The 20,223-nt window shown below is 47.1% G+C and overlaps 1 long non-coding RNA gene across 2 annotated transcripts in view; it reads left to right on the top strand.

Annotated features, from left to right (window-relative positions):
- Positions 1–8,062: 8,062 nt before the first annotated feature.
- Positions 8,063–20,223, top strand: part of LOC122205212 — a 48,771-nt gene continuing 36,610 nt past the window's right edge. For both annotated transcript variants that reach the window (XR_006195957.1, XR_006195958.1), the window contains exons 1-2: positions 8,063–8,141; positions 8,744–8,898. This is a non-coding gene — a long non-coding RNA (uncharacterized LOC122205212). The remainder of the gene's footprint in view (positions 8,142–8,743; positions 8,899–20,223) is intronic.

The raw sequence follows: 20,223 nt of genomic DNA on the forward strand, positions 1-20,223 counted from the left end.
TTTTGGGGCTGATAGGGAGGCTTCATGGTACTGTTAGGGGGGAGGCTCATTCCGTCTTTCCACACGGCCATGCTTAGCACATTCCTGTCACACTGTGGTTGCAAGATGGCTGTCTCACTACCCCCCCACCTCCCACTAAGTATTCCCTTCGTCTTCATTCAAGGAAGAGGAGAAAGGACAAGAGCAAAAGACCCACCAGCTGAAGAGAGGCAAGAGGGGAGGCGCCTGGGTGGCTCAGTCGGCTAAGCTTCCTACTTTGGCTCAGGTCATGATCTCACTGTTCATGAGTTCGAGCCCTGCATCGGGCTCTCTGCTGACAGCTCAGAGCCTGCTTCAGATCCTCTGTGTCCCTCTCTTTCTGCCCCTCCCCCACTCACCCCCTCTCTCCCAAATAAAAAAACATTTAAAAAAGAGAGAGAGAGAGAGAGAGAGAGAGAGAGAGGCAGGCAAGAGGAGTCACCTCTGACTCCTAGTGAGGGGTCAGCCTGTGATCCCCTGTGCACGCTCATCAGCCCCGAAGGACCCTGGCTGTCTCACATCATGCCCTGGCACCGAGGCCTGGCATGCATCTTGTTCCTTTGCAGCATCAGTGGCTCACGTCACCGTCAAACATATTCACGTCCTGATATCAACCAAGGGAGAGGACGGTACAAAGCCACCTAGTCTTGTCAGATGGAGCTGGTGCAGGACAGCAGCCACCGCTCCGCCGCCAAATCCCGAAGCGCTAAGGGACGGAGAGACCTTCGCGACAGGCCGGACTTGCTGTTCCTGAGGCAGGGGGTCCAGAATGGCTCCAAAGTCCACAGCGCTACCTGCGCTCTGAAGCCTATCTCTCACTGCCTGCACTCTGGGTCTTCCCCCACCCTTCCGCCTGCCGAGCACTTCCCCGTGGTTGTGCCAACGCTGCTGCACAACTCATTCCAGCCCACACTCATCCACAAAGCTGGAAGATGTGGTTTGTCTCCTTGGCACGTTTCCCTTCACTCTGGCAAGAGCCAACGTGTTTCTTTGGGATCTGCCCCTTCCCCTCTTAGTCTCTGTAGTCCACATGGTTCCAGGAGAGCTCACGTGTGAGGTCCAAGTCAGTGAGCACAACTACCGGCTCAAGGGTCAGCGTGTGATCTAAGCCGGTCTGACCAGAGTGAATCTCAGAACTTTCGTGGAGATGCTCAGACAGAGTGAATCTCAGAACTTTCGTGGAAATGCTCAGACACAAGCTCTTGTTTACTTCTATTTGATTTAAACCTAGAAGGATATAGCTCAGAGAGGTGTCGGCAGCCATCTTGTGACCATGAGGCTGCTGGCCATCCTGTGACAATGCAAGAGGAGTCATCAAGGACAGTCAGCACAGAGTACCTGAGCCAAGAGAAGGAGGGAGAATATACTGATGATGTGGTTTGAGGTCCTGGATCTTGCTGTGAATGAAGTGAGTGAGTGAACTCTAATCTCACACTGTTCAGTCTTATGAGCCAGTGTGCTCCCTTTTTCCTTTTGGTAAAGGTCAGTTTGATTGTAACCAAGGTCAGCCAGTTGGAACCAAGTGTCCTGCTACACCTCTCTCACTGAACAGCAGTACCATTTATTCAGCCACGTAAGCCAGAAAGCTGGGGTCACCTCCAGACTCACTCCCCACATCCAAGGGGTACTGAAAGGCTCTCAGTCCTACCCACCGTCTCCCAAGCCAGTCTTCTCCCTCCTTCCCATTTCTATTGTCTCAGTTCAAACCCCATAGCCTCTCTTCCCTGATCCATGGAATAGACCATTAAGTGGCCTCCTTTGCAGACCTGCTATCTCAATTTCTCCTCCCCACTTGGCAGCAAAGTCTTTCTAAAAGCAAATATGACCACAACAGTGTTCAACCACTCCCCAAGCTCTGTTGGTTCGTGGAAAGAATGACCTGGCCCCAACTGCTGCCGGCGGTCCCGGACAGAGCAGGTGTGAACTTGTGAGGTTTCCAGAGCTTGTCTTTGGGGCCGCCTTCCCCCTCCTTGGCACTGTCTCCCACCCCTGCACCATCAGCTGAGCGTGGCATGGGACTGCTCAGGTGGGCCGAGCCCACAGACCCGGAGGAACTTTCAGGCCCGGGAAAGGTCAGGCCTCACTTGCCCAACATGATAGGACCAGAGACCTCAGGGTATGAGGAGCCCATGAGGCCCTCACCACTCTTCCCTCCCCTGGTACCACACGGCCTGGCTGTAGCTAGATCTCCAGAGGCAGCCAAGCTCAGAGGGTGAGGGTGAGGGGGTGGGATGTGATGAAAAGAGGACTAGGGATGGGGTGGGGCTCAGGAGGCCTGAGCTTTAGACTGAGTTGAGCTTCTAACTCATTGTTGGACTGTCTCTGATCTGATCAGGCCAGCTTCTTGGGCGTTTGACTTGTTCACTACCCACCCCCCCAACTGAAGGGCCCCCCACTTGGTTTAATGCTCTACTGTTACCATCATGAAATTCTTAATACTTTTTGAAAGAGGGAGCTGCAATTTTCATTTGGCACTGAGCCCCACAACTGATGTGGCTGGTCCTTGTGTCAGTCTCCCCACCTAGTGTGTGACAAATGTAGGATCACTGGATTCTTTGCAGTGGGGTGCTGGGCCACTCCAGCCTTAGGAGGGGGAGGAACGTCTGCTCCAAGCTTGCCAAGTGAGGCTTGTATAGTCAGACTTCGTGGCATCTCCCAGGGGCATACTCGTAGTGCCATCTTCAGTCCCAGACAGCCCCCCTTTCCTGAGGCCACTGAATTCTTCCTTATCGCTCCTCACTGGGGATGTCTGTGCTCCTAGCTTGGGGCCAGGGGATCTTAGAGTGGCCAGGGGCCCTGGAGGTGCCCGGTGGTCCAGTCCACGGAATCCTGCTCGGGTCACGGACGCCTCGGAGAATCTCAAGGAAGCGATGGCCCCTGTACACAGGGAAGCACACACGTGCACACACATGCCGTTGCCGGGCACACACACACCGGACTGCACGTGCCCTCAGGAGCTTCCAGGTAAACACTTCTGCCTTAGAAGAGTCCTTTCTGCAGCATCTCCATCCCTGCTTGAGAGCCCTCTGACAGCAAGGCCTCCCCACCTGCCACACCGGCCACACCTGCGTCATTACTCCACTCTCTTTACCTCCTTTTCTTTGCGCTAGTGGCTCTGCCTCCCAGTGACTTACAACCACTGGCCCTTGTCCTGCTCCTCAGAGCCACCCAGATGAGATCACTTAGCCCTCACTGTGACAGAGATGGGAAGATAAGGAGTTACATACCCCAGATTTTGCCCTTCTCCATGGTGTTTAGCTGTGATTCTTTCTTCACGGGACAGGGTGTCCAGACCCCAGCCTATGTCACCTCCAGACGTCTGTTTCTTGGTGTTCCTGTTAAGGGCTGGCTTCCAGAACACAGCATTCCGGGTACAGTTTGACCAGCTTGGGGGAGGATGACCACTCATCTATTTGTTCTGGACATTAGCCTCAATTAAGGTAGCTGTGGGGACAGACCTATAATATCAGATACACTGAGCTGGGGTTCACCTCAGATCCCCAGATCTTCTCCCTATAAAGAGCTGCCCAGTTATAGCTTCTTTCTCCTCTTTTTAGTATTTGAGAGGTTTTAAACTGAAATACCAACTTAGACCACGTATTCAGGTTTTTGTTCCATTCCTTCACTACTCATAGTGCCTTCACCCAAAGGTGTTTCCACCCCTGAGCCTCAATTTCTTCACAGGTTTGTTGAGATGGACAAATATATCATGAAAATACCGTGGCTTTGAAATATGTTTTTAAAAAGGAGTGGGGGGGGGGGCGCTCTGGGGTGGCTCAGTCGGTTAAGCATCTGACTTTGGCTCAGGTCATGATCTCGTGGTTTGTGACTTCGAGCCCTGAGTCGGGATCCTGAGTCGGGGTCTGTGCTGACAGCTCAGAGCCTGAAGCCTGCTTTGGATTTTGTGTCTCCCTCTCTCTCTCTGCCCCGCCCCTGCTCACGCTCTCTCTCTCTCAAAAATGAATAAACTTAAAAAATAAATAAATAAATAAATAATAAAACCTTTGTCAGTTGTTATTTTGGAAAGATTTCTGGTTGTTTCCAAAATCCATTTCCCCTCTCTTACACTAAAATGGAACTTTCACCTTGGCATACAGATGCTCAGCACTAGACCACAAATCCCAGCCTGCCTTGTACTAGGCATGGCCCTAGGCAGTGAGGGGACTGATGCACCCAAAATCCAGTCACGCCTTGCAAGGGAGGAGTGTACTTTCCCTTGCCCTTTGCCCCTCCCGTGACTGGGGATGTGGTGGTGGGCCATCTTGGACCACCAGTATGCGTACAACATCCGTGGAATGGCAGAGCAATGGAACTGAGGAGCTTGGGCCTGTGATGACTTCGAAGAGCAGCCTCTCCATACTCAGTATGACTTTCCTGTGAGTGAGAAATGATCTCCTATCTCCTTTACACCACTATTATTTGTGGTGCTCAGGTCAGTCTTATTCTAGCCTAATGGTGGAATTTTCTGGAGGCATGTTAATTCTGAGAGGCAGGTGTTGGCTCAAGTCAATCAGGAAGCATTAGGGGTTTGCAAATATCCTGAAGAAATCCCTATTTCCTCCTTTCTTCTTCCTACGTCTTTCCTTCCCTCCTTCCATTTCTCTCTCCCCACCCCGTCTGTCCTCCAAGATTTACAGGGGTCTTCTGTACAGGCTGATTAGGTAGAACACCTGCCAAAGGCTTGAAGGCTCGCAGGGGAGACAGATGTAACAACAAACTGCCTTCCAAGCCCACGGTAACAAGATCCCTGTGAAACTGTTCCCAGGGTGAAGGGTGAACCCAGAGGAGCAGCCACCACTGTGGCCTGGAAAGGTGGGAGGCAGGGAACCCCGGTTGGCCCATGAGGGTTGGGAGGTTCTCTAGAAAGAGAAGGTAAGGAAGGGCATTGCGAACACAGGGACAGCTTGTGCAAGGGCTCAGGAGTGTGCAAGCACCAAGTGTGTGTAGGCCGGGCTCACCGCTGTGGACACCCTGGCTGGCCAGGGTCCTGCTTTGCTGTCAAGTGCCTCTGCTGGAGGAGACCGTCCTTCTGACCAGCCCCGAGCCATAAAGGGACAACTGCTTTGCAAACAAATGCCTCATGTGTTTACTTCTTCAGTTTTCCTCCCATATCTCATCTCCTCCCCTGAGTGAGATGCCTCCTGGTTTTGCTGAATTTCCACAGGAAACTGGAAAGAGCAACATCTGTCCAAATTCCCTTAACTAGCTCCAGATTTCCAGGGTCAGAGTGTGGACCCTGGGAGACGTGGTCTCTGTGGGGTTAGAGGTACAGGCCCTGGACCCGGCGGACTTGCCGTGAGCCCCTCGTGGCAGCCCGCCCGGCGCCAGCTCTCTGTACGACAGAGTCGTTGGGCCAGAATTTTGCTGGGAGCATAATCAGTGGCTGCGGCGGCCCCTGGAGAGGGGAGCGCAGGACTGTTCCCACGGGCTCCTGCCCAACGCGCGTTCCTGAGTTTTATGTTCCTGGGAGAGGGGGTGGCAGGCAGCCGCTCCAGCTCCCACACCAGCTGCTCGGGGCGGCAGCTCTCCTCCTCCCCTGGGGCCCGGCACTGCTCCCTACCACAGGGACACTGTTAGGGACACTGCTTTGTTCACAGCCACGTGATTATGGCCTTTCTTTAGGGACACGTTCTCTTCTGCCACCCCAAAAGGAGGCAGCTTGGAGCAGGGGAAGCAGCAGGGCCAGGCCTCTGGGGATCAGGTCCCAGCCCTTGAGTCTCCATTTCCTCACCTGCAAGACAGAGTGGGCTGGTCCAGGTGGCATCTCAAGGTGCCTCATGGACAAGGTGAGGGGCTTTGGAGCCAGGCAGACAAAGTTTCAGTTCTACCTGTGCCGCTTACTGGTCGCATGAGCCTGCCAGGGAGTCCCTACAGCTCGCCAGCCTCGGGTTCCTCATCTGTGCGCGGAGGAAGGGGACCAGGTCACCTCCGAGGGCTCTGAGGGCTTCGTAATGATACGAGTGCTTGCCCTCCACAAGGAAGCTGAGAGAAACAGTTTTATTACCTCGGCTATGGCAAAATATTTCTGATTCTACGCCTGCTGGAAATAAGCAGGGTCAGCATAAGCTACCCTTATGCCCCCCCCTGACTCCCTGCCCACCCTGCCAAGTCTCCACGGATCATCAGAGTGTTTTTCCTGCAGCCTAAGCTGGAGGCCTCCTCAGGGTGTCCCCCAAGGCCTTGTGGGAGCCGACCCTGCCTGACCCCCTCTGCCCATTGCTCTGCTCTCTCACTCACTCTGGCCCCTTGTAGGCCCTGAAATGGTCCAGCCGTGGCCTCCTCTGGATCTGGCCCCAGGGGTGGTGTTCATGGGGGGCCGGGGGAGGCATGGGAGGGGCTTAGTTCCTCCAGAATCTTCATTGGCTTCCCCAAGACACTCCAAAAGCTCCATCTAAGTAAAAGCAGGAGGCTGTTGGTAATGACAAGGCCTAGTCCCCCAGGTACCCCTTTCAAGATGCCACCCCCACCAGGCCCCAATAGGGGTGTGCTGTCTCCGCTGCCCAGTGAGCTCCCACCCTCTCTATCCTTTCTGCCAGCTCCTTCTCCTGTCATTGTCACTCTCTCCAAAGTGGCATTTGCCCACATCCTGTCTGTCCTCCTTGTTCTCATCTCTCATAGCATCTGGCACTTTCATTCCAAGAACTCATCATGTTTGTATTTATACATGTATCTTGTACTTACCTGTTTAATGCCTGACTCTTCTACCGAATTATAAATGCTGGGAGAGCGGGGGTCATGCTGGTCTGGCTATACCCCCATCTCATCATCTGGTGCCTGGTAAAGAGTTGGCTGTTGACAAGTCATTGATGAATGAGTGAAGGACTGAATCACCTGGAGAATTTAGAATGTGGTGGCAAAATGATCCCAGCGGGAAGGCAAATCACCGAAAATGCTGACATGGTACCTGCAGCATTGAGGCCCAGGGGCTTTGGCAGTAACATCATGGGTACAAATCCTGGCGTTGGCACTCAGGGCTCTGCGAGGGCAAAGTCATTTTCCCTCTCAGCCCTAGGGAAGAGAGTATCTCAAGAAAGAGAGATGGTCACCTATGGCGAAATGTTCCTGAGAAGAAGTCAAGGTAGGAAAAGGACTGGGACATGCCTGTTGATTCGACCACAAGAGGTGACGGTGACCTTGACAGGATCAGTTACAAAGGATAGGGGAGTCAGAAACTGCACGGCAGGGAGGGTGGCAGGAGTTGAAAAGGGGAGACCGTGAGTCTGAATGACTATTTCTAGACACTAAAACAGGAACGGGAGGAGAGAAGACATTAGCTATTTCTTACCACACAGGACCACGTCAAAATTAATTTGGAAAAGTTTCTTAATAATAAAAATGACTCATCTCCTGGATGGCTAGCAAAGTAAGATGCTTCAACTCCCCGTCTTACTTTTCACAGAAAAGCAGGATGTCAGAGCCGCAGGCATCTCAAAGGCCAGAGGTTCCGGCACAACCTTCTCATTTGGTGGATGAGGTGCCCGAGTGACTTGTCTGGGTCGCACAACAGACGAGGGGCAGAGCCAGGCTTTGAACCCAGGTTTCTGTATGCCCAGACTCGGCTCTTTTTCACATTCCGTGTCTTTCTTTCCTCTATTCTTTCCAAGCAGTCTTTATTGGCTCCAGGAAATGGGGAGGATGGTTATTTTTAGCTTATTCAAAACGAGTAAAATGGGTAATGTTTTTTTTCCCCCACATATCAGATCCAAAGCATGTCTTACGTAAGAGCTAAATGAGATGAGCAATGGCTCCATGGCGAGAACAAAGATTCCTTTAGATATTAAAAGCTCCAGAGCGAACCCCAAACGAGCCCAAACAACTAGGACCAGTTCTACTTGCCTAGCTGAGAGCGAAGGGTAGGGAGGGCTGTGCGCACGTGCATGACGTGTGTGCGTGCGTGGGCGTGACGTGCAAGCGTGGGCGTGACGTGCGTGCACGCGCATGACGTGCGCGCACGTGCACAACAGGCGTGTCGCGTGTGCGACGCGCATCCGTGCATGGGCGTGATGCGCGTGCGTGGGCGTAACGCGCGTGCGTGCGTGGGAAGGTCGTGCATGCGTGCATGGGCATGACGTGCGTGTGCGTGCGTGTGGAGTCCCTTTCTGGAATGATTGCTTGAGTACAGGGTAAGCGCTACAAACCATCTAGGTACCACTTTATTATTATTATTATTAAAAATACTTTTATTGTTTAAAGCAGTTTTAGATTCACAGCAAAATTGAGCAGAAGATAGAGAGTTCCCATAAACCTCCTGCCCCTGCACGGCCTCCCCCACTGTCTGGCACCAGAGTGCTACCTTTGTTACAACCGAGACACCTGCATGGGCACCTCATCACCATAGTAGTTTACATGAGGCTTCTCTCTTACTGTTGTACATTCTATGGGTTTGACAAATGTATAAGGATGTGACTTTGAACCTCCTCTACACGTTGTTATTATTATTATTATGGTAAAATAGGACGCAAAATTCACCATCCTAACCGTTTCTAAGTGCACAGCTCCAAGTATTAAGTACATCCACATTATTGGGCAACCATCACCACGATCCATCTCCAGACCGCTTTCCACCTTGCACAGCTGAAACTCTGAACCCATTAAACACTGACTCTCCATTATTCCATTCTCTCCCGCTCTCCATGCCCCCCCATCCCCATCCCTTCTCCAATCCCCGCCTCACCCCTGACAGTCACTCTTCTACTTTCTGTCGCTATGAACCTGACTGCTCTAGGTGTGCGGGGTCAGAGGACTTCTCCAGCATTTGTCCTTTGTGACCTGCTTACTGCGCTCTCAGTACCTCTGTGAGTATGCTGCCTGGACCCCAATCCCACCGTTCAGATTCCGGCCTCTGTCAGAGGATTTGCTTCTGTGCTGCGGGCGAGCTGGGTAAGCATCCTTGGGAAGATCGCGTGTCAGGTTTTCCTGGCGCTATCTCTTTAATGCCACTCAGTGGGTGGTACCTTGAGAGCAGGTTTTGGTGGGGTGGGGGTGCCCCTGGTTGAAAGCCCTGGTTGAGTGAGAGTGAGGAGAGGGAGAGACATTAATAACGGACAAAAAAAAAATTCCTTGCCTGAAAACATATTGGGATGATTCCACGTAAATCTCTGTAATTAGCTTTATAACGTAGCCACCTCCTAGATTTATGTCTCTGGGTCTGTTGACATCGTGTCTTGTTCTGACTTGAGTCCTTGGGGTGTTATGGCTGAAGTGACCTCTAAAGACAGGGCTAGCCATAATCTTAACACCACTCTTGTGTTTAGGTTGCATTCTACTATTTAGGATGTATTTTTATTTCTATTACTTTATTTGATCAAATGGTAGTCGTATGAGGTAGTTAGAATAGGATTTATCATCTCCATATTTCAGGTGGGGAAACTGAGGCTCAGTGGGGTGAAGGGATCTTCTCAGGGTTATAGATTTGCGTGTTGGTGGAGCTGGATTGAGAACCCAAGTCTTTCATCAGGGGGTCTGCCCATGCCCCACGTTTTGCTGGCATTTACTAAGTTAAAATATTGAGCGTAACATCTATTTTCAAATGCATGGTCCTCTCCCGCGTTACTCAATCACAGACCCCATCTTTCTCCAAGAGTGATGTGTCACCATCCAGATGTTCAAATTAGAAACGTACAAGTCGTTCTTGACATTTCCCTCCCTCTTGTTCCATAGCCAATCTTCAATTTAAGTCCTGTGGTCTTTAATTCCTAAATATGCTTTCAACACACCCACTTCTCTGCAGAGAAGTGCTGGACTACGGTAGTCCAGGCCTCTGTCTCTCTATTGGAGTTCACCCTTTGTATTGTCATGCTATATCCCTTCTGTTCATCGATTTCTCTGTGATTTCTTGAGAATTGTGGGTCTGAGCAAAGTTACTCAAGTTTCCGTATTGTAGGATTTCTCAGAGGCTTTGACATGCTTATCATGGTCCCAAGGGACCCAAGGTGGGGCATTGTGTCTTTTGCACTCCCCAAACTCACCAGACCGTGCAATTCTTCTCTGCCCTCTTCCCCTGTCCATTCTCCACACTGAAACCAAACTGATCTCTGCTAACTACAAGGCTGATCGTGGTGCCCCCCACCCTCGCCCCTCATGCCACACTGGCCTTTCAGCTTCTCTGACATGTGTGGGACACACCACAGGGCCGCACCCACATGCCCTTTGCCAGGCTCCTGCACCCACCCCAACTTGCGACAGCATTGACTGCTGGCACTCACAGTTGCCTCTTCTGGGGAGCTACCTACCTGGGAGGCCACATTCCCCACCCTCCAGAAACATCTCATAACCAGTGTCTGACTTGGTGGCAGGGTTCACAAAAGGCCACCCACCCCCACTTCAAGGAAGGAATCTCTGCTGTGAAGGTTATGCTTCCGAGCCAGCATGCCAGCAAGGACCAGGACAGAGAGAGACTTCACAGGAGAGCACATTCTCTTGCCAGTCCTTTCCCTTCCCTTTCTGCCTCCCTCACTCCCTGTAGGTGCCCCCTCACGCCCAGGAAGAGCACTCCCTGGATGTTTCCCTGTCTCAGCTTCTGCTTCTCAGGAGTTGTCCCTGAGACTCATGTCCTCAGTCATAACAGGGACATGCAAGGGCGTGTCGTCTCTTAGTCCTTTGTCTTATTCTCTCATGAAGCAGGTTTGTCTCCCCCAAGGGGACCATGTCTGTTTCTGTCCACCTCTCCACCCCCCCATACTGGTAGGTGCTCAGGATTTGCCAAATGAATGAAAGTTAGCACCACAAATATCCAGAGTGCAGATGAAAAGTATTTGTACAATATGGCAGCAGCAAGTTGGCATCTAGAATATATGAAAAACTTTTCCCAGTGAGAGGAGACAAACATCATACAAAAATGGACGTGAGCATGAAATTTATATGTACAAATGGAGATGGTTGCTACCTATATGGGAAAGTATGTTAATCAAAAACTAGCAAATTCAACCAGTAATTGAAAGAACACTTTTAGGCTACCGGTTACTCAAGGTTTACTCATAAACTGATCATCATGCTGGTGAGGGAATGAGCCAGGCATGCTCATAAATGGCTGGTGGGAAGCTACATCAGTACCATCACTAGAATATAGCTCCGGAGGGCAGGAAGTTTGTCTCCCATTCACTGTGGTATCCCCAGTGCCCAGCACCACGCTTGGCATTTAGGCACGCAATGAATATTTGTTGAACACAATGGAAGGCCATTTGGCAATATCTATCAAGAACCTTAGGTTTTTCATACCCCTTGGTTTAGTCATTCTACTTCCTAAAGAAACTCTTAGAAAGACAAAGACATTTGCATGAGAACATTTTACACATTGATTTATAAAATCAAAAGACTGGGAACAACCCGGGTGTCCACAGGCTGGTAACTGGCTCAATTAATTATGGCACTTCCACACTGAGCAATTTCGTATATCTGATAAAAATGACATATTTGAAGAATACTCGGTGTATGGGATTATGCTACTTACAAATGAGAAATGAAAAAAACTTCAGATTTTATGACCTCAATTTTTGTTTAAAAAATAACTTGTTAAGGGGCGCCTGGGTGGCTTGGTCGGTTAAGCGTCTGACTTCAGCTCAGGTCATGATCTCAAAGTTCGTGAGTTCGAGCCCCGTGTCGGGCTCTGTGCTGACAGCTTGGAGCCTGTTTCGTATTCTGTGTCTCCCTCTCTCTCTGCCCCTCCGCTGTTCATGCTCTGTCTCTCTCCGTCTCAAAAATAAATAAACGTTAAAAAAAACTTTTTTTTTAAAATAACTTGTTAATAGTGGGTTGCAGCGATTGTTATTTCGTTTTTCTTTTTCTTTTCCAAAATTTCAACAATGAGTACCTATTGCTTTCATAGTCAGAAAAAAAAAGCTTTAAAAAAGAAAGCATGGTTAATAACAAAATTGTGGGCAGCCAGGAAAAGTAGGAATCATTTGTAATACTATTTTTTCCATTAATATTTCATAACACATCATTTTATGGTGGGTTAAGGAACACAGCCTCCTGATGGAATTAGCCTGGTTTTATTTAGACAACAATGAGAAGTAAATTTTATGCTGTTGGAGACAGTGAGTGTTGTTTTCATGTTCTTAGTGTATATTTTTCCATGACTTGGAGAATCTTAAAATATTGACTCCACTAAAAAAAAAAAACAAAAAACAAAAAACAAAAAAATTCACAACTCGTTTGACTGGAATTGATTTCTCCTGTGGCTCCTGGGGTCTGTAAAAGGCATCAGGATGCGACATAGTGTTGACCTTTATTCTTTGCCTTGGCCAGAGAATTTCCCTATGGCTAGCTCAAGGTTTCCAAGAGGAAGGCAATTAAATGACCTAGCACAATTGTCTGGATTCTCGGTCTTGGGCTTATCTTGATTAGGAGGAAGTGAATATGTAGTTGTTCCAAATTTAGAGCATAGGAAGGAGCCAGATGTTTGAGACTATCACATGGAGAAAGCCTTAACCCATGATGGTTTTTGCCCTACTCACCACTTCTTGGATATCTGATTGTGCCACTTTGACACAGAGCTAAGGAGTTTGGGGTTCTATTTTCTTCTTCCCAGGAAATCTGTGCTGACTTCAGAGTCCATGGCAAGGCTCATGATAAGTACTGAAAGAACCAAGCATGTTTGTTGACTTGTGTTGAACCTTCCACCATCTCTAAAGTCTAGTCCGGGACCCTCTGCCTAGCAGGCAAGGCTCTTTACAACCTGGCTCCTGCCTCCCTCTCCTACCATTCATCCCCACTACAGTGACGGAGCAGTATTTCAGAGAGCAAAGTGCAGGAACTAGACACAGCCTTGTCCCCTAGAGTAGCGGAGAGACAGACCCAAAACGGTGGAAGACATTCATCTGGCAGAAGGTGACCTGGGTCTGAAGATCAAATAGGCCTCTTTCCAGCTGTGTGAAGCTTCTGCGTCTTAGTCATCTCTTCTGTTAAAGGGGGATATTAACAATAGGAATAATAATACTACCATATCCATCAGGTTTATTTCACGTATCTAAAGCACTCATTACAACATCTGCCATGTAGTTAGTGCCTAATACATGTTAACTCTTCTTTTATCCATTTACTTGGAAAAAGGTTGCTGAGTGCTGACTAGGTGCTAAGCACCGTGCTAGGTGGTGGAGATTCAGAACGGGCTAATGCACAGTCCCTAGCTGACGCCAGGAAACTCATATTTTAGTGATGGACACTCACTGAGGACAGGTCAACATAACACAGCTCAAGGTACCACATTCCGGAAACCCTGGTCTCCTCCCCTTTCCTGAACACACCATGTTCCTCGTGCTTTGTGCCTTTGCTCATCTGTTCTCTGTCATAAGAGCTTTACCCCCTCTGCCATTTGAAGACTTTGAAGACACAGCTTAAATGCCATCAACATTGTGAAGCCTTCCTGACCCACAAGCCAGAATCAGGACCTCACCTGTGTCTCCATGGTCCTTTGCATAAACTCTCTGGCTCTTACCTTTCCCTTCTGCCGGTGCTGGCCATATAGGAGCATCTCCCAACAGATTGGGAGCTCCTTAAAGCTTATCTTGATCCATTTCCATGTTTCACTGTCCAGCACAGGGCCAGGCACACTGTAGGTGTTCAGAAAGTGTTTGTTGGTTAAATGAATGAATGAATGAATGAATGGGTATCTGGATCATAGGAGAAACTGCTGCATTGACAGAGGAGATGAAGAGGAAAAATGCTTCCTTTCTACTGCTGGATTTTATGAGACTGTCAGATTTGTTCTGCAGATACTTGGGTCCCTCCTCTGAATTCCATCTGCAGCTATGAACAAGGATACGTTTATGGAGTCATTAGGAAACTTGGAGAAGGTGTATGTTCTCACAGTGTCTGCCTGAGCATGGCTTTCAAATTGCTGTGTTGTCTGGAGTATTCTGAAAGAGGTAATACCCTTGTCTTGATGCTGGGACGGTGCTTTTCCATTTGCTTTTCACTGTGTGGGAGACCATTTAATTGCAACTGGAGTTACTAAGGCTGATGTTGCAACAGAAGTAATTGGATATACAACCACATATGCTTTGGGAACTGGGACACAGAAATTTAACTTAATTCTAGTTTCCTCACTTATTTGTGGGATAATCTGTGGATGGCTCCTTCTCCTTTCTGGACCTCATCCATTAAATGTGATTGTAGGAGGTGGGAATTAGGGTAGTCAGAGTGATTAACTTCTGAGTTGCTTTCTGGCTCTGATAAGCCCTGTCTGTAACTCACACGGTATCAGATGGACAAAAGGCCCACTGACAACAGAGTTGCGGGAAAGTGGTGTGGACAGGAGTTCTGGGAGAGGATCCCAATCCTCGTGAGTTCAAGGCCATGGTCTTGGAACCAAAAGCTCAGAAATGCTCTGAAACCACAGATGGCCAAATCCACCCACTGGAAGTCCAGACATACTTACTTAAATTTGTAAACTAAAAGCAGAGGTTTTTTGTGTTGTTTGGAGGATGCATGGCTAAATCTAACCTGGTCGTGGGTTTATGGATTGGCTGTGTGGGACCTGCATCATAAAGTAAGGAGGCATGTCCCCTGCTAGCCCACCCTGGCCATCAAGCCATAGAGATCCTTTCTGTGAGCCTTGCCCAGGCACCAAGTCTTTTTTTTTTTTTTTTTTTTTTTTTTTTTAATTTTTTTTTCAACGTTTTTATTTATTTTTGGGACAGAGACAGACAGAGCATGAACGGGGGAGGGGCAGAGAGAGAGGGAGACACAGAATCGGAAACAGGCTCCAGGCTCCGAGCCATCAGCCCAGAGCCAGGCACCAAGTCTTAATGATACCCTAAGGGAATTCTTTTAACTCACTATGTTATAGAGGCATCAGGATCAGTTGAAAAGAACTGAATCCATGCTTGGTAGTGAATTGTAGCATACGCCTTTCTTTTTCTTTTTTTAAATTGAGATATGATTCACATACCATAAAATGTGTCTTTTTAAAGTGTACAATTCATAGTTTTTAGTATATTCACAAAGTTATGCAACTATCACTGTCTAATTCCAGAACATTTTCATCATCCCCAAAAGACATACTACATACATGAGTATCACATCCCATCTGCCTCTCCCCTTAGGTCCCTTTCTGTCTCTATGGATTTGCTTATTCTGGACTTTTCATTAAAAAAGAATCCCATGACATGTGGCATGTCAGGTCTGATTTTCATTTGGAATACTGTTTTCAAGTTTCACCCATGTTGACCATATACTTTCTGAAAGATTAAAAATTATATATGTGTAACACCTTTCCACTAGCATATGGACAAAACCATAGTGTCCATTTGGTGTGACCTACCAGCACTTCTTCATGGACCTGATGAAGAATTAGGCTAGTTAGCTAGGCCTGTTCCAGAGCCTTCTTACTTAATTATTCCAGTTCAATTTTGGCCTTTTACAAGAATCGTACAGACCTTTTACATTAAGAATCAGGGCACCTGGCTGACTCAGTTCGTGGAAGATACGATGCTTGATCTTGGGGTTGTGAGTTCAAGCCCCATGTTGGGTGTGGAGATTACTTAAAAATTAAATCTTAAAAAAAAGAGAAAATTAAGAATCATGTTGATTGACATTTTCAGTTTTTGTTCCATCTTTGCTGGCAGATTTAAAAGTCATTTTCTGGGGCTCCTGGGTGGCTCAGTCACTTGAGCTTCCGACTTTGGCTCAGGTCATGATCTTGCAGTTCGTGAGTTTGAGCCCGCGTCGGGGCTTTGTGCTGACAGCTCAGAGCCTGGAGCTGCTTCGGATTCTGTGTTTCCCTCTCTCTCTGCCCCTCCCCCGTTCATGCTCTGTCTCTCTCTGTCTCTCTGTCTCAAAAATAAATAAACATTAAAAAATTTTTTTTAAATAAAAAAAAAATAAAAGTCATTTTCCGACCTAAGATTATCTAAAGACATACACAGATTTTCCTGTCATATTTTCATTGTTTCATTTTTACATTTATAGCTTTAATTCCTTTGGAATTTGTAAATGGTGTGAGGTAGGCATCTAATTTTATTTTTTTCCATGTAGTTAGCAAATTGTACCCCAATACATCTCTTTCTCATTGATTTGGAAACAATTGTCTTAGCATCTACTATTTTCTACATATCGTCAGGACTATTTCTGACCTTTCTTTTCTGCATTGATCTCTCTTTTCAGCTGTTAGCACACTGTTGAATTTCTTGCCCTTTTACGATACAATTTAGTATTTGTTAGGATAAATTTATACTATCCCTCATTTAAAAAATGCATAGTCATTATCATACGTTTATTATTTTTGTTTAGCTTTGTTAAGGTAATATAGTTATTTCATGTGATGTGCATTGCTATATTATTTAAAAATTTATGTTCTGCCTTAGAAACAATAGAAACAAGTAGCTGTGTGACACATTATAGATAAAGTAAACAAAGCATATGTGAGCTGGAAAAACCAAGGGAGCGCTAAATATTCATGAGGTCTGAGACATCAGATATGCAGCCAGTTATAGCGGAGCTGCAGCAGGAGAGCCCCCTCCGTGCAGACTGAGCAGAGAACCAGAAAGGCCTGGGTCTCTGGACTCATGGGATGGCTGCTATGCCAGGCTGGTCTGCTCCCTGCAATTTAGGCAAGAGAAGAAGACACTTCTATTTTGTTCTAGCCGTGATTACGTGAAACTGAACATCACCCTCACTAATAGCACCCCTAATTTCAGTTTTGTATTTGGTTGTCTGGATTAGGATGTGCAGACCAGCGTTAGTCACACTGATGGGCATGGACATCTTTTTGGTTACTGATGGGAATGGGAATGGCTCTAGTAGTTCACCATTAAGCATCTTGACTTGATTTACATAGAGTACATCCCACTTGACTTGATTTTACGTAGAGTACACTTGTCACTTTAAGAAAATATTCTCTCTCCTGATGGCAATGAGGAGGCAGAGGAGGAAAATGATGATAGAATGTTGAATAGTCTCAAATGATTTGGTCATCTATCAAAATAATCATGTGGTATTTCTGCCCTGCTATAGTAATATGATGAATTAAGACTAATGAGTTTTTCTGCAGTTGAAGTATATGTGCAGCCTCCATTCTTTTTCTCTGTGTCCTCTCTTCTTATCTATATGTAGAAGCTCCATTGTAGCTCTTGATTCCCTCTTCAACCTTTCTTCCACCATATGCATCTCTTTAACCACTTCCTTTGAGTTCTAGAATTGCTCAGAATTTGTCTTCTGACTTCTGGCTCTTCTAAGTGTGGTCCAGGGACCAACAGTAAGACCATCACCCAGGAGTTTGTTAGAAATGCAAATTCCTGGGTCCCATCCTAGACCTACTGAATCAGAATCTGCACTTTAACAAGATTCCCAGGTGATTCATGTGCCCATTAAAATTTGAGAAGTGCTGTAAAATTCTAGCCAGAGGGAACCCTTTCCAGGTTTTTGGTGGTGATGCAGGACTTTCCCCATTATTATAGGAGCTTGATTATTTTAGTGTAAATTTGGAAGAAGTTCAAGAAAAAGCTTTGGATCGCCATCTGGCACCAGAATCCACAGGCTCTTTGTGACAGGATATGGAGGAGGGCAGTCGGCTACTTTGTGTGAGGCCATGAAATGAAAATGACATTCCATAGGTCATCAAAGTCACCACCAGGCATCATTAGACCAGCAAGAAAGAATCCTTCTGTTGCATTTCTGAAAGGCAGTGTGTATCCCCCAGAGGGCTTTGCCCACACTCCTTTCTTTGACAAATTTATAAATGCCAACTGGTAACCACATGAAAGCCTCTGGTCCTGAGCTGATAGAGGGAACGAAAGGGATCCGGCAGACTGGTTTGGTCTCCGGGCACGCATTTCCCTCTTTTCTTGGTAAGCAGAAGAAACTTCTGAGGTCATTGAGGAAAGAGATGTTTTGCAGGGCCCCAGCCTGAGGGTTGCCTGGGTAGCAGGGTGGTATTCTGAGACGTGAATTATGTGAGTATTAGCACATGGGAAGACAAATTCTTTTAAAGAAAAAATTAATTGAATAATGCACAGTTCTCATCAGTCCTGGCAGAATAGGCAAGAAAAGCCTGGGGAAGGTACCGAAAACTATTGAAACGATTCTAAAAAGAACAAGAATCTTTAGGACAAATTGGCTCATTCTTTATTGCTGTCAAACCCTTTATTCCCTGGAGACAGTTGAAACAATACCAGAGCATAACTCTCATTGTGGAATTGACAAACATCCTACCTCTCTTAATGGTTTCATGGAGTTGTTGTCTCAACAGGAAATTCTGGTCATTGTCACACATTCTTCTTGTTTATTATTAGTAATCATAACTCTTTGCATCACAGTCAGGCTCTAAACCTTACAAGGCTTTTCCACACAAAGTAGGTCATTTGGTCTTTCCTGAGAATCCCCGTGGGACAGCAGGGCCAGTAGGTATTAATGTGTCCATTTCACGGAGGAGGGGACTGAGGGTAAGAGGAATCACAGGACTTCCTCAGGGGCAAACTTGCAGTAAACGGGCGCCACAGGCCTCAGACTCATATTCACTGGCCATGAGAAGTCTCCAAGACACATTTGGCCAAGTGTCTTTTTTTTCTGATGTTTATTTATTTATTTTGAGAGAGAGAGGGAGGGAATGAGTGTGAGCGTGGGAGGGCAGAGTGAGAGGGAGAGAGAGAATCTCAAGCAGGCTCTGCACTGTTAGTGCAGAGCCCAACTTGGCACTCAGTCTCACGAACCGTGAGATCATGACCTGAGCCGAAATCGAGAGTTGGACACTTAACCGACAGAGCCACCCAGGGTCCCCAAGGCCAAGTGTCTTTAATCATTAAGTCTCCCAGTCCACCCAGCAATTATGCCTGTGCCTATACAGTAACAAGAAGGAGGGTCACCACCCTTGTGTAAAGGTCACTCTCCACAGTTCTATGCTAAAATGCACTGTGTAACTTTAGTGAGGTTACATTCTTCAGCTCAGGTTCACATGGTCAGACATCTTTGATTCCATGTACGGTGTTTGTTTTCATGTCCCTGACTCTGACAGACCGTTGTTAAACTTCTGTCAAAGATCTAGTAAGTGAGGTATGGTTCATTATAAATCAATCAACAAAACTGTTTTTAAGTTATTTTCTAAATTTGATTCATTTCACTCGATGGGGAGGGTGATGGCATCTTCTTTCTACCTTTCCATGCTTCTATTCCTTATGCTTCTACACTGAACTTCCCCAATTCCCCCCACGTTCTATTTTTTTCTCCCTCGAGTATGTTCTCTTTGCCTTGAACATCCTTCTTCACTTCTCCACCTTCTTCACTCTTCTTATCCTTAACGGAACTTGGCTTAAAAACAGTTCCTTTGTGAAGACTTTCAGACCCAAAGCTAGAAATAACCACACTCTTAAAAGCACTTTGGTGCCATACCACGGACCTATCACAGTCTGAAATGTATTTCATTTACCTCTCTGTATACTGGGAATCAGACTGGGAACTACTCTGGAGCAGGAATGACCTCTTATAACTCTCTGTATTCTCTGAGCTTAGAACCTGACAGCTAACAGGAAATCACTAAATTCCTCCACCTGATGGCTTTAGTGCCTCAGGCATTCTTCTGGACCAGGTATCACTTTAGTGTCTGCAGTTTAGGTGATAGGAAGGTCCTAACCGGGGCTTCTCAAACAGAGCAAGAGTATCATGGCTTATCATTTTAAAGCAGGAAGTACACTAAACTTCTCTCATTGATTTGTTTTGGATTCTATTCCGTTATGTCTGCCAGATTAGTGCCATTTTAGGGGAGAGCTCCTTTATCAACATCCTTCATGACTTTGTCCCAAAAACTGGTTTTGCATTTTCTTTGGTACCAGGGCCTTTTTTCCAGCTCCTTCACTTTAGGGAATTAATGGTCAATGTTCTCAACCTTGGCTGTTTGTTGTAATCACTAAAGGAACTTAAAAAAATGGTAATGTGAGGGGCCCTTGGGTGGCTGTCAGTCAAGTGTCTGACTTCAGCTCAGGTCATGATCTCATGGTTTGTGAGTTTGAAACCCTATGTCGGGCTCTGTCCCAACAGCTCAGAACCTGGAGCCTGCTGTGGATTCTGTGTCTCCCTCTCTCTCTCTGCCCCTCCCCTGCTCATGCTCGCTCTTTCTCTCTCTCTCTCTCTCTCTCTCTCAAAAACAAATAAACATTAAAAAAATACTGGTGTATCAGTTTTCACAAATTCGTGGATCCAAATTCATGGATCCCCCTTAAGTCTTTTGCTGAGTAGTAAGCTGTACATGAACAGAGTTAGACTCTGAGAAACCTG

Source organism: Panthera leo, chromosome D4, assembly GCF_018350215.1.
Source record: "Panthera leo isolate Ple1 chromosome D4, P.leo_Ple1_pat1.1, whole genome shotgun sequence".
NCBI lineage: Eukaryota > Metazoa > Chordata > Mammalia > Carnivora > Felidae > Panthera > Panthera leo.